Genomic DNA, 13,280 nt, shown 5'->3' with positions numbered 1-13,280 from the left:
AATCCTGATCTTTACTATCTATGTGAACCTAGGCAAATGGCTTACTTTCTCTTCAGTTCCTTAACTGTCAATTAGAGATAATTGTAATATCTACTTCATAAGATAAAGATTATAAAAAGTATTGTGAGAATTTAGGCCAGTACCTTGCACTCAGTAAATGTTAGTTATCTTCACTCTTTGTCTCTTATTTTTCCCAAATTTGACTTCAATTTGTGCTGAGTTGCTCAGACATATCCGACTCTCTGCGACCCCATGGACTGTAGCCTGCCAGGCTCCTCTGTCCACGGAATTCTCCAGGCAAGAACACTGGAGTGGGTTGCCATTTTCTCCTCCAGGGGATCTTTGCATCCCAAGGATCGAACCTGTGTCTCCTGCATTGGTAGGCGGATTCTTTACCACTGAGCCACCTGTAGCTTCAATTCAGTGTTATTCAATTCAGCATTCATTTTTTGCACCCATACTATTGGGTTGGCCAAAACGTTAGCTTGAATATTTCTGTAACATCTTATGGAAGAGTCCAAACAAGCTTCTTGGCTAATTCAATATATTCCAAGCATTAAACTAAGCTTAGAAAATAATATGGTACCAAAGTAGACATGGTCCTGCCTTTTTGGATCTTTTATTTTAGTTTAATAAGGGAGGCAAATATTAAACAAATAATCACATCAGTTCAGTTCAGTTCAGTCGCTCAGTCGTGTCCGACTCTTTGTGACCCCATGAACCGCAGCACGCCAGGCCTCCCTGTCCATCACCAACTCCCAGAGTCCACACAAACACATGTCCACTGAGTCGGTGATGCCATCCCACCATCTCCTCTGTTGTCCCCTTCTCTTCCTGCCCTCAATCTTTCCCAGTATCAGAGCCTTTTCAAATGAGTCAGCTGTTCGCAGCAGGTGGCCAAGGTACTGGAGTTTCAGCTGCAGCATCAGTCTTTCCAATGAACACCCAGGACTGATCTCCTTTAAGTTGGACTGGTTTGATCTCATTGCTGTCCAAGGGACTCTCAAGAGTCTTCTCCAACACCACAGTTCAAAAGCATCAATTCTTCAGTGCTCAGCTTTCTTATAGTCCAACTCTCACATCCATAATCACACAGATAATACAAGTTATAGGGTGTGCTATGAAGGACAAGTAGAAGGTAGTATAAGAGGTTATAACTGGAACACCAATCTAGCTTCCTTAAGAAAGTATTCTAAGAGTTAGTAAGGGAAGAGGATGTTGGAGAAAGCTTTCTAGGTAAAGGGGTGATGATCAAAGGCCTTTGAGGCTTGGATATAGTGAGAAACAGAGGAGGAAAATATCATGACATGAAGCTGGAGAAACAGGCAGGGACCAGATTATTTAGGACCTCGAAAGATGAATAGGGGGATGGGAGGCTTCCCAGGTGGCACAATGGTAATGAGGGAGATGCAAGAGATGCAGGTTAATTCCCTGGGTCAGGAAGATCCGCTGAAATAGGAAATGGCAACCCACTCCAGTGGGTTGCCTGAAAAATTCCATGGACAGAGAAGCCTGGTGAGCTATAGTCCATAGGGTTGCAAAGAGTCAGACACGACTGAGTGACTGAGCACACAGCACAAATAAGATTAATAAGGCACAAGATCCTGGAGGTTAGAAGAATTTTGGATCCGGATGGTAGCAGTTGAAAAGAGTAGACAGGGCTAACAGGTACTTAGTGAAAGGCAAAGAATCAAGCATTTACCCTGCTTTTTTACGTAAACTATACCACTATGCAATAAATAATTGAAGAGGGGTGGTTTCCCTTGCAGAAACATTGCAGCTCTAAATGAAGAATGATTGAATTATATCACCATTTTAAAACTCCTAATGAATGAACTGATGTAAGCATTATTCATCAACAGCTGTTAGCACTACAAAAAGAAGACAAACATACACTGTGTGTCTCCTAATGGAAAAATATACCACCACCTATGAGGGTATCTCAGAGAAGGCAATGGCAACACACTTCAGTACTCTTGCCTGGAAAATCCCATGGACGGAGGAGCCTGATAGACTGCAGTCCATGGGGTCACTAAGAGTCGGACATGACTGAGTGACTTCACTTTCACTTTTTACTTTCATGCATTGGAGAAGGAAATGGCAACCCACTCCAGTATTTTTGCCTGGAGAATCCCAGGGATAGGGGAGCCTGGTGGGCTGCCATCTATGGGGTCACACAGAGTGGGACATGACTGAAGCGACTTAGCAGCAGCAGCAGCAGCATGAGGGTATCTTGCCAAAAAATTAAACTTGAATCTGGTAACATCTAGATCTTACTACCAATTTACAGAAAATAATAGAGGACAAGGTAACATGTTCAAGGATGCCTTGGGGATACAGCTGACAAAATCCAGACGGTGGCAAAAACTAAAGGACAAGCAACCTAGTCCCTTAAACAAAACAACAAAACAATCCTGGGAAAACAAAGAATAAATAAATACAGGTGACTTAAAAAAAACAACAACAACTAACATTTAAGAGTCTATTAGAAATGTGCATAGTAACTGGATATTTTATGACACTGAGAAATTATTTTCATTGTGATAATGGCATTGAATTTATTTAAAACTTTATCTCTTCTAGAAATACAGACTAAAATATTTACATAGAAAATCATATGGTATCAGGGATTTTTCAAAATAATATGGGAAGGGGGAAAATGAATGGGGTATGGATGAGGCAACATTGGGCTTTGACTGGATTTGGGGGCTTGGTTATTAGGCACAAGTTTTAATATATTTTTAACTATTCTATGTTTTGTATGTTATAAATTCTCCACAATAAAAAAAAGTATTTACATTAGAAGAAATCTGGAAAGCAAAATTGACATAAAATGATAATAAATTGGGTAAGGGAGATGTCAGGGATGACCCCAAGTTCTGATTTTTGTGCATGATTCTAAAATGGTATCCTTCAGTGATTAGAAAACAGTGAACAAGAACTCTGTCTCCAGGAGAAGGCCATTTGTCATCTTGGACATGTTGAGTTTGAGATATCTCTGCGATAACCAAGCAAAGTGAAACTAGCAGACAGGCAAATCTGGAGCTAGGTAGAGAGATCTGGTCTAGCAGTGCGCATGTAAGAATCAATGGTTCAACTTCCCTGGTGGTCCAGTGGTTAAGAATCTACCTGCCTTAAGAAGAAAATGACAACCCCACTCTAGTATTCTTGCCTGGAGAATCCCATGGACAGTGGAGCTTCGCAGGCTTGCCTATGCGGTTGCAAGAGTCAGATATGGCTTAGTGACTAAAATCACCACCACTACAAAAATAACTGTGGTGAAAATGCAGTGGTTTTTCTTTTTTTTTTTTCCTTTATTTTAGTTCATGTCAATTAAATTTTAAATATTGAGCTAATTTTTTATGGATAAATATGGTCTTTGTATTATGTTTGTGAGCCACTATAAGTGCACTGAACCTATTGACGTTTTTTAAGGTTTTGTTCTTTTTTTAATTTAGGAGGGAAAAATGCAAGTGAGTAACAACTTACCAGGCATTAATTATCTTATTTCGGAGTTGAATTCTGTAATTTGAAAAAATTCAGTTAAACAAGTAATAATAATAAATTCAAAGTGATCTATGAAAAAAAAAAAAAAAGAATCTGCCTGCCAAAGCATGTATCACAGGTTGAATCCCTGGTCCAGGAAGATCCCACATGCCTCAGGGCAACTAAGACCATAAGCTGCAACTACTGAGCCTGCTTGCTACAACTATTGAAGCCCAAGAGCCTAGAGCCCATGCTCTAGACCAAGCGGAGCCACTACCACAAAAAGTCCGCGCAATAAAATGAAGTGCAGCCCCTGTTTGCTACAACTAGAGGAAGACCACATGCAGCAATGAAGACTCAGCACAACTGAAAATAAATTTAAAAAGAATCAGTGGTTCATAGAGTTCACGTGAGTGGATGCATTTACCTGGGCTCTATTTCTTAAAGTTGAGCATGGGTTTAAGTTACCTGGAGAGTTTATTTAAACATAGATTGCTAGGCCCCTATCCTAGAGCTTCTGAATCAATAGGTACAGATATGACTTAAGAATTCACATTTCAAAAGAAAAAAATAATAATTCACATTTTTAACAATTTGACAGTTGATGTTAATGCTACGGTTCTGGAGACAACATTTTTGAGAACCACTGACTTTGGAAGACAGTTAACACTGGTTCTCAACCCTGGATTCACACTGAGAATGTTGCAAAGACAAGGTAGAGAGTGTTTCAAGTCGGAGTGAGGGTTCAACAAGACCAAATACTGTTCAAAAGTCCAGTGAGACGGGGAATTTCCTGGCAGTCCAGTGGTTAGGACTCTATGTTTTCACTACTGTGGGCCCATGTTCAATCCTTGGTCAGGGAACTAAGATCTCAGAAGACGTACAGCATGAACCAAGAAAAAAAAAAGTCTAGTAAGATGAGAGTGAAAATAAATATCCGTTGGATTAGTAGCATAGAAGTAATTGGTGACAGTAGAAGGTGGAGTGAAGGGAAAATCAAATTAGAGGTAACGAGAAATGAAGGAGATGCAAAAGTGAAGACATTGAGTGGGGATAATAGTTTTGAGAAGTCTGGCTGTGAATCCTGTGAAGAGGAAGAAAAACAGTGTGGCAGGAGAGGATAGGGGGCCGAGAGCAGACAAAAGCATGAAGCGCAAACCACTAAGACCAAATCACAGTCTTCTTCTTTGAATTAAAACAAAAGAAACCACCAATTCGTGTCCTGACAATGAATTGCATTTCAATAGTTTCATCTTAAAGAACTAATGAGTCTTCAAAAATCGAAAGGACGGACTTTGTGGATATTCTGGAGTCCTGCAGAACGGGTAACTTTACTAAATCACAACCTTCTTCCCTGAGGTCACAGGTCTTGGGAAGCTCCCATACTACTATCTGATAAAACTCGCCCCCTGATTCATTTATTTCATATATTTTATTAACCATGATCAATTCTTTAAACATCTACCAAATACCTATTATGGGCTAGACAGCTGGGCTCTGGGATTAAAGTAGTGAATGATGAGTGCCTTACAATAGTAATTAGAAGTGTTGGAGAAATGTGGAGTGCTCTAAGAATCAATATCATAAGATCCAACACAAGCTGAGGGATCAGGGGAGGAGGTCTTTAAGGAGTGACTGTCAAAAAGAGAGCTGAATTCCATTTGTGTGAAATGTCCAGAAGTGGCAAATCTGTAGACACAGAAAGTAGACAGGTCAGTGGTTGCTTGGGGCTGAGGAGCTAGGGAGGAAGGGAGAGTCACTGCTAATAAAAGTTTCTTTCTAGGGTGACAAGAAGGTTCAAAGATTGACTGTGGTGATGACTACAAAATCTGCATGTACTAAAAAACACTGAACCTTAACACTTTAAATGGATGAACTGTATGGTATCTCAAAATGTTCATTGTTGTTCAGTTGCTAAGTTGTGTCCAACTCTTTGTGACCCCATGGACTACAGCACACCATTTTTTCCTGTTCATCTCTATCTCCCAGAGCTTGCTCAAACTCATGCTGGGTTGGATGAAGCACAAGCTGGAATCAAGATTGTCGGGAGAAATATCAATAACCTCAGATATGCAGATGACACCACCCTTATGGCAGAAAGCAAAGAACTAAAGAGTCTCTTGAAAGTGAGAAAGGAGAGTGAAAAAGTTGGCTTAAAATTCAAGATTCGAAAAACTAAGATCATGGCATCCAGTCCCATCGCTTCATGGCAAATAGATGGGGAAACAATAGAAACAGTGACATACTATTTTCTTGGGCTCCAAAATCACTGTAGATGGTGACTGCAGCCATGAAATTAAAAGACGCTTGCTCCTTGGAAGAAAAGTTATGACCAACCTAGACAGAATATTAAAAAGAAGAGACATTACTTTGCCGACAAAGATCCGTCTAGTCAAAGCTGTGGTTGGTCCAGTAACCACGTGTGGATGTGAGAGTTGGGCTATAAGAAAGCTGAGCACCAAAGAATTGATGCTTTTGAATTGTGGTGTTGGAGAAGGCTCTTGAGAATCCCTTGGACTGCAAGGAGATCCAACCAGTCGATCCTAAAGGAAATCAGTCCTAAATATTCACTGGAAGAACTGATGCTGAAAGTGAAACTCCAATACTTTGGCCCTTGATGGGAAGAACTGACTCATTGGGAAAGACCCTGATGCTGGGAAAGATTGAAAGCAGGGAGAGAAGGGGACAACAGAGGATGAGATGGTTGGATGGCATCACCAACTCAACGGACGAGTTTGAACAGGGTGATGGACAGGGAAGCCTGGATCTCCTTGCAGTCCAAGGGACTCTCAAGAGTCTTCTCCAACACCACAATTCAAAAGCATCAATTCTTTGGTGCTCAGCTTTCTTTATGGTCCAACTCTCACATCCATATGTGACTACTGGAACAACCATAGCTGTGACTAGACGAATCTTTGTCAGCAAAGTAATGTCTCTGCTTTTTAATATGCTGTCTGGGTTGGTCATAACTTTTCTTCCAAGGAGCTACTGCTGTTTCTGTTGCTAAGTCGCTTCAGTCATGTTCGACTCTGTGTGATCCCATGGACTGCAGCCTACCAGGCTCCTCCATCCATGGGATTTTCCAGGCAAGAGTAGTGGAGTGGGTTGCCATTGCCTTCTCCGTTCCAAGGAGCAAGTGTCTTTTAATTTCATGGTTCCAGTCACTATCTGCAGTGATTTGGGAGCCCCCCAAAATAAAGTCTCTCACTGTTTCCACTGTTTCCTCATCTATTTGCCATGAAGTGATGGGACCAGATGCCATGATCTTAGTTTTCTGAATGTTGAGTTTTAAGCCAACTTTTTCACTCTCTTCTTTCACTTTCATCAAGAGGCTCTTTAGTTCTTTGCTTTCTGCCATAAGGGTGGTGTCATCTGCATATCTGAGGTTATTGATATTTCTCCCGGCAGTCTTGATTCCAGCTTGTTTTTCAACCAGTCCAGCGTTTCTCATGATGTACTCTGCATATAAGTTAAAGATAAGTGGGTGACAGTATACAGCCTTGATGTACTCCTTTCCAGATTTGGAACCAGTCTGTTGTTCCATGTCCAGTTCTAACTGTTGCTTCTTGACCAGCACACAGATTTCTCAAGAGGCAGGTCAGATGGTCTGGTATTCCCAACTCTTCAAGAATTTTCCACAGCTTGTTGTGATCAACACAAAGGCTTTGGCATAGTCAGTAAAGCAGAAGTAGATGTTTTTCTGGAACTCTCTTGCTTTTTTGATGATCCTGGATGTTGGCAGTTTGATCTCTGGTTCCTCATAGGGGACTGGAATGCAAAAGTACGAAGTCAAGAAACACCTGGAGTAATAGACAAATTTGGTGAAGCAGGGCAAAGGCTAATATAGAGTTCTGCCAAGAAAACATACTGATCATAGCAAACATCCTCTTTCAACACACAAGAGAAGACTCTACACATGGACATAGCCAGATGGTCAATTCTGAAATAAGACTGGTTATATTCTTTGCAGCCAGAGATGGAGAAGTTCTATACAGTCAGCAAAAACAAGACCGGTAGTTGACTGTGGCTCAGATCATGAACTCCTTATTGCCAAATTCAGACTTAAATTGAAAAAAATAGGGAAAACCACTAGACTATTCATGTATGACCTAAATGAAATCCCTTATGATTATACAGTGAAAGTGACAAATAGATTCAAGGGATTAGATCTGATAGACAAGGTGCTTGAAGAACTATGGATGGAGGTTCGTGACATTGTACAGGAGGCAGTGATCAAGACCATCCCCAAGAAAAAGAAATGCAAAAAAGGGAAAATGGTTGTCTGAGACTTCCAAACTGGTTAATTAACATCAATTCCTCGTAAAGGTTGAAACTGCAATTAGGTCACGTACTAAATCTAGTTTTGCTATCATGGGCTTCATAAAACTAATGCCATTTGGGCATGTGGTTTTTCTCTTTAAATACTTATATATGTAAAAGAGATGTCAACTGAGAGGAATTAGCTGAGGAATAAAGTATATATACACAGAGGAAATCATGTGCTCATTGGAGGAAAGTGTGTGGCATTTTGAAGATTCGAAAAAAAAATCTGCAGCTGGCACATTCCTTGAAAGAATATAATGAGAGTTGAAGCTGAAGTTATATATTGAACAGGCTCATGTTATGTAGCTGTGAAAGCCATGGTGAAAGTTTGATATTTTATCATAAAAACAGTACTCCCGGTGAATTTAAGGTTCTTTGCAGCAAAAGAATTCACAGACGAAGCAGGGAGGTTCAGAAAGTAAGAGCTTATTTAAGAGAAGGGAGTGGCAGAAGACGAAATGGCTAGATAGCATCACAGAGTCAATGGACATGAATCTGAGCAAATTCCAGGAGATAGTGGAAGACAAAGACCAACAAATGTCCGTTTAGCCAAAACTATGGTTTTTCCAGTAGTCATGTATGGACATGAGAATTGGACCATAAAGAAAGCTGAGCACCGAAGAACTGATGCTTTTGAACGGTGGTTTTGGAGAAGACTCTTGAGAGTCCCTTGGACTGCAAGGAGATCCAACCAGTCCATCCTAAAGGAAATCAGTCCTGAATATTCATTGGAAGGACTGATGTTGAAGCTGAAACTCCAATACTTTGGCCACCTGGTGCAAAGAACTGACTCCTTGGAAAAGACCCTGAGGCTGGGAAAGATTGAAGGCAGGAGGACAAGGGGACAACAGAGGATAAGATTGTTGGATGGTATCACCGACTTGATGGACATGAGTTTGAGTAGGGTCTGGGAGTTGGTGGTGGACAGGGAAACCTGGCGTGCTGCAATCCATGGGGTCTCAAAGAGTCAGAAGCAACTCAGCTACTGAACGATGCTCTCAGAGGGCAAACAGGTGAGGAGCTGCTGCCCTGTGTTTCTTTGGCAAGCTGGTTATGAGGGGCATACAAATGAAGGGGCAGAATATTCACTGGGTAAGGAGTTTAGGGATTGTTTCCCTAGAATAGAATTTTTCATCCCAGCTCCATTTTCCTGAGGGGAGGAGGGATTTTTGTCCTTCAGCTTAAATCAGAAGTGTCATCACTTCAGAGCATGATTGGTACTTATCTGCAAGGCTAATTTTATTGTAAGAACACAATGAGCAAGGTTACAGTTGGATGCAGGAGATTCCTGCTTTTCCCCACCTTTCTTTGTCTGATTTCAGGACACTTATCACCTCAAAGGTGTGGTTTCCTGTCAGTCTGGAGGTTCCTGTTTTTCTTTGTCTGCCCATGGACCCCCGCTATTTACAAGCGTTGCAAGATTTCCTGCCACCTGGTCCCTGCCCCCATTCTCTGCTCATACCTAGCTATCTGCCTGCTGTAACAACAGGAAGCCATTGTTGTGTGATACTAAGCATTGTAACTCCGGCTACCATGCAGAGAGTGAAGAGAGGGGGCAGTATGTTTGGGAAACCAGGTAGGTATTACAATTCTCTGGACACAAGGTATTGGTTGTTGTTAGATTAGGATGGTGGCCATTAGGGTAGGTGGCTTCCCTGATAGCTCAGTTGGTAAAGAATCCGCCTGCGATGCAGGAGACCTGGGTTCAGTCTCTGGGTTGGGAAGACCCCCTGGAGAAGGGAAAGTCTACCCACTCCAGTATTCTGGCCTGGAGGATTCCATGGACTGTATAGTCCATGGGGTTGCAAAGCATCAGACACGACTGAGCAACTCACACAGGAATGGACAAATTTAGCAGGACATGTTGATGGGCTGGAACTGAGATGTGGCAGAGCAGTGAAGCTGGTGTGCTCAACTGGACAGATGATGAACTGAGAATAGTAGAAGAGGTCCAAGTTTCAGGGTTGGGGAGCAAGATTAATTTTCTTAATATACTTGGAACACTCTAATAAGGGAGCAAGGGTTCTGGTGCAGTAATGAGTTCTCTACTGGAATTATCTAAGTTGGACCAGAGATCTCTGAGATATGTGTTCACTGTTTGTGCTCTGAAGTAAGTTGTGGACTAAATAACCAAGTTCCTATTCAGCCCTAATGGTCAACCACAAGCTAGTGCCATTTCTGCCAGAATTTGGTCCCCCAAACAGTTCACGACTAAAATAAAACCCTCTTCGCCTGGAATTTGAATTCCTCAGAATCACCCACACCAGGTTAATAATTAAAGGTTCCTCATACTGTCTACCTTTGTTTGTTTCACCTGTGTGCAGGATTCTGGTTTCATAAAACCCTCCCGGCAGTATTATTTAATCTAGTGTCAAAGAAAGGTGTATATATTCCACCAACCCAAGGGCAAGTCTCTACTAGTCCAAGAAGGTGGGAGGCCGCAGAAGCCACAGAAACTGACCCTGCCCAAAGCCAAAACAGAGGAGAGGACTCCTACAAAGCTAACCTTTGTATTTTTTCTCACACCCTATCCAAGCATGGCTCAGCTGGTAAAGAATCCGCCTGCAATGTGGGAGACCTGGGTTTGATCCATGAGTTGGGAAGATTCCCCTGGAGAAGGGAAAGCCTATCCTCTCCAGTATTCTGGCCTGGAGAATTCCAATAGTCCATGGGGTTGCAAAGAATCGGACACGACTGAGCAACTTTCACTTCACTTCACTTCATCCAAGCATCTAGTGCTGTGCCCTTAGGGCCCCACAGCCATTGGGTAGCCCCACAGTGTGGCCCCATAGATCATCGACTGATTCTTCAGTCCTAGGGTGGGGGTACAGTGAGAGGATGCTAATTTTCAAACATAAAATCAAAAATAGAAAAGTATAAAAGGGGAGAAGAAACAAGAGAGTAATATATATTTTGTGTTAGGGCTGTCTCCTCAGTCCCCAGGGAAGCAGTAAACACTTGCCTAGTGGTCCTTTATTGATAGTCCTATTAAATGCCCTAGGAGAAGTCGAGGGGATTTGTTTGACACCTTCATTCCTACCCGATTCTTCTCCAAGTGCTAAGTCGCACACCTACCCTAACACAAGGCCCACCAGGACTTCAGGCTCCTGCCCTTCCTTCAGACTTGCTTTGTTGCTGCTGATCCTCTAAAGGTAAGCATTTCGCCTTCTTTTCCTTCTTCAAATCTCAGCACAAAACTTTCTGGGCCTCATTTGCATCTTCCTGACTTTCCTCATCTCTGAAACCGGAATAATAAACACGATGGTGGGAGTAACCGTAAAACTGACCTATTAAAATTGCTGTGAGGATTAAACATTATATATACTTGAAAATCTGTTGGAAACCGCAAAAGACTATAAAGTTAGACGTTGTTTTCTGGCTTTTATTTCTTAAGTATATTTCAGTGGTTGGAATGAGTGGGTACCAGGGTGCTGTTCTCTCAGGGAGATTAATGCCAGGCGTTGCCAAGCGTTTCAGAAGAAAACGCCACTCTGCTTCAAAAGGGACGTCAAGCCCACCTTGTACACAGCCTTTTGGTGGTCTTTCGGTGCAAGAGCTGGGGGCGTGGGAAAACCATGTATGCAGATGCGGGGCGCCTCGCAAGCCGCACCCCCTCCGCCCCCGCGCAGCCCTCCGCTCGCCTGGGGCGCCCTTCCTCCCCGCCCGCCTGGGGACGATAAGGCATGGGGTCTCAGGAGCTCTAACCCTGGGCGCGATTCTGCAGGTGACCGAGGACTCTCGAGCCCCCGGCAGAACTGATCACTTCGGGGCGTCCCGAAGACGCCCTCGTCGGAAAGTCAGGTTAGTGGAGGTGGAACCCAAGGAGGCTCCAGGTGTGGAAGGAACAGGCCTACATGGGGAGCGGCTCTAGGTGCCCTCGTGTTTGGGGTAACGAGGTGGCTCTCGCCACCCATTTCAGAGCTGGACGTCCCGCCAGGCGGCCCAGGGACTTTCTAGAACAACCCCATGCGCCGAGGCCGCAGGGAGCCGGAACCCGGCCGGGCGCGGGAGCCGGCGGGGCTCGGCGTCCTCACCTGCCTGGGGCCGCCTCTCCGCAGGCCCCAGTTTCCGTGTGTGAGAAATGGGCTGACTACGAGCTCACCCCCTCGCCGAGAGAAAGCGGCTGGGGTGTTCCGGCTCAGCGCCTCTACAGAAACCACTCGAGAAAACAGAGTCTGTTTCGGTTTTAGTTCAAAGAAGGAAAGAAAAAAAAAAAAAGCAATAGCTGTGAACCTTGCCCAGAAATGCTTGTCAGGTTGAGCGAGAAGCCGGCTAAGCGAACGAGCACAGAAAGGACGAACTGGCCAGGTGGCGGGTAAAGGTAACTCGGCACTTGTGAAGATGGACCGCCCGTATCAGAACCCGGCTGCCTCAGGAGACTGAGTCGCACACGGTTGAAGTAACGGATACGGGGAGCTGCCTCCTCTGCGCTTGCGCAGTACCCGCGTCTCCCCCGCCCCGAGCTCGCGCCCCGCCCCCGAGCTCGCTCGCGTCCCGCCCACTTGCCCTCCCCTTCCCCAGCCCGGCCGCCCGCGCAGAGCATTGTGGGACACAAACAAAGTGCCCCCAAACAGGCTGGAGTGAGCCGAGCGGCAACGGCGGCAGCGCCGGCTCGCACGCGCGCGGCGGCGGCTCCCTCCCAACCTCCCCCTCCCTCCCCCTCACTCCCCTTCCCCTTCCCCACCCCGCCCCGCCGGGAAAACGCGAGCCGTCGCCGCGCTCCCCAAACCGCCGCCTGCCCTCGGCCAACCGCCCCCAACGGCCGCCCGCGCGTGGCTCGCCGGGCCCCCTCGCTCCTCCCCTCAGGCCCCCGGAGCGCTCCCCTCCCTCCGCCTCGCACTCTCGCACCTCGCAGGCTTGCCGCCGTTGGGGGCTGCCATGCCCCTGCCGCAGGCTGTCCACGGGCCTAGGCGCGGCGGCCCGAGATAGGGTCCCCTCCGCCTCCCGGGGGAGGAGAGAGGCAGCGGGCCGCGCGCTCCGCCCCCTCCCCCCGGGCCGCCGCCACCTCGCCGCCTCAGCCTGGCGGGGAGGAGGAGGAGGAGCAGCAGGCCTCCGGCCTCCGGCACCGCCGCCCGCAGGTAACCGGGAAGGGAGGGCAAGGCCGGCCCCTCCTCGCCGCCCGCGCCCTCGGGCGGCCCCCCATCTGGGTGCTGGGCGGAAGGGAACGTCGGGTCTCGTCACCCCCATCCGCCCCGGGAGACACCCCGCAGGTTCCCCTCAAAGGCGTCTAAGCCTTCAGGGAGGAGATTGGCCCTGCGCCCCGCCGTCTGGGAGAAATTGCCCCGATCTCCCAGGGCGCCCCTCGACCGCGCGCGCGTGTGCTCAGCACCCTGACCCTGAGGAGGCGGGGTGCTAGCGTCTCACCTGGTCGAGCCGAGACACACAGCTCCCCCCTCTCCCCCGCTTCTTATTCTTTCGTATTGAAAAGAAAAGGGTGGCATTTATTTAAAAAACGAAAACCTTTTTTCTTC

At 45.7% G+C, this 13,280-nt stretch overlaps 1 protein-coding gene and 1 long non-coding RNA gene across 15 annotated transcripts in view; one reads left to right on the top strand and one right to left on the bottom strand.

Moving 5' to 3' along the window:
• Positions 1-603: 603 nt before the first annotated feature.
• LOC121817540 (uncharacterized) lies at positions 604-12,755 on the bottom strand. 2 transcript variants are annotated; one of them, XR_006057495.2, is made up of 3 exons: positions 12,658-12,755; positions 10,885-11,047; positions 604-7,254 (listed from the first exon to the last, which is right to left on the bottom strand). It is a non-coding gene; the product is annotated as an uncharacterized LOC121817540 (long non-coding RNA). The 2 variants fall into 2 exon arrangements; XR_009597933.1 differs by lacking the exon at positions 10,885-11,047.
• ZBTB44 (zinc finger and BTB domain containing 44) overlaps positions 10,162-13,280 on the top strand; it is a 60,717-nt gene continuing 57,598 nt past the window's right edge. For 10 of the 13 annotated variants that reach the window (XM_060404277.1, XM_015103118.4, XM_015103117.4 and 7 more), the window contains exon 1: positions 12,367-12,887. The gene's annotated coding sequence lies outside the window, so the exon portion shown is untranslated. Of the gene's footprint in view, positions 10,962-11,460; positions 11,611-12,366; positions 12,888-13,280 lie in introns of those variants that run through there. The other 3 variants (XM_060404278.1, XM_042238009.2, XM_060404276.1) reach the window with 2 other exon arrangements.

This window comes from Ovis aries, chromosome 21, assembly GCF_016772045.2.
Source record: "Ovis aries strain OAR_USU_Benz2616 breed Rambouillet chromosome 21, ARS-UI_Ramb_v3.0, whole genome shotgun sequence".
NCBI lineage: Eukaryota > Metazoa > Chordata > Mammalia > Artiodactyla > Bovidae > Ovis > Ovis aries.
Note: the sequence above shows the minus strand (reverse complement) of the source record. Positions and strands in the feature narration are given on the sequence as shown.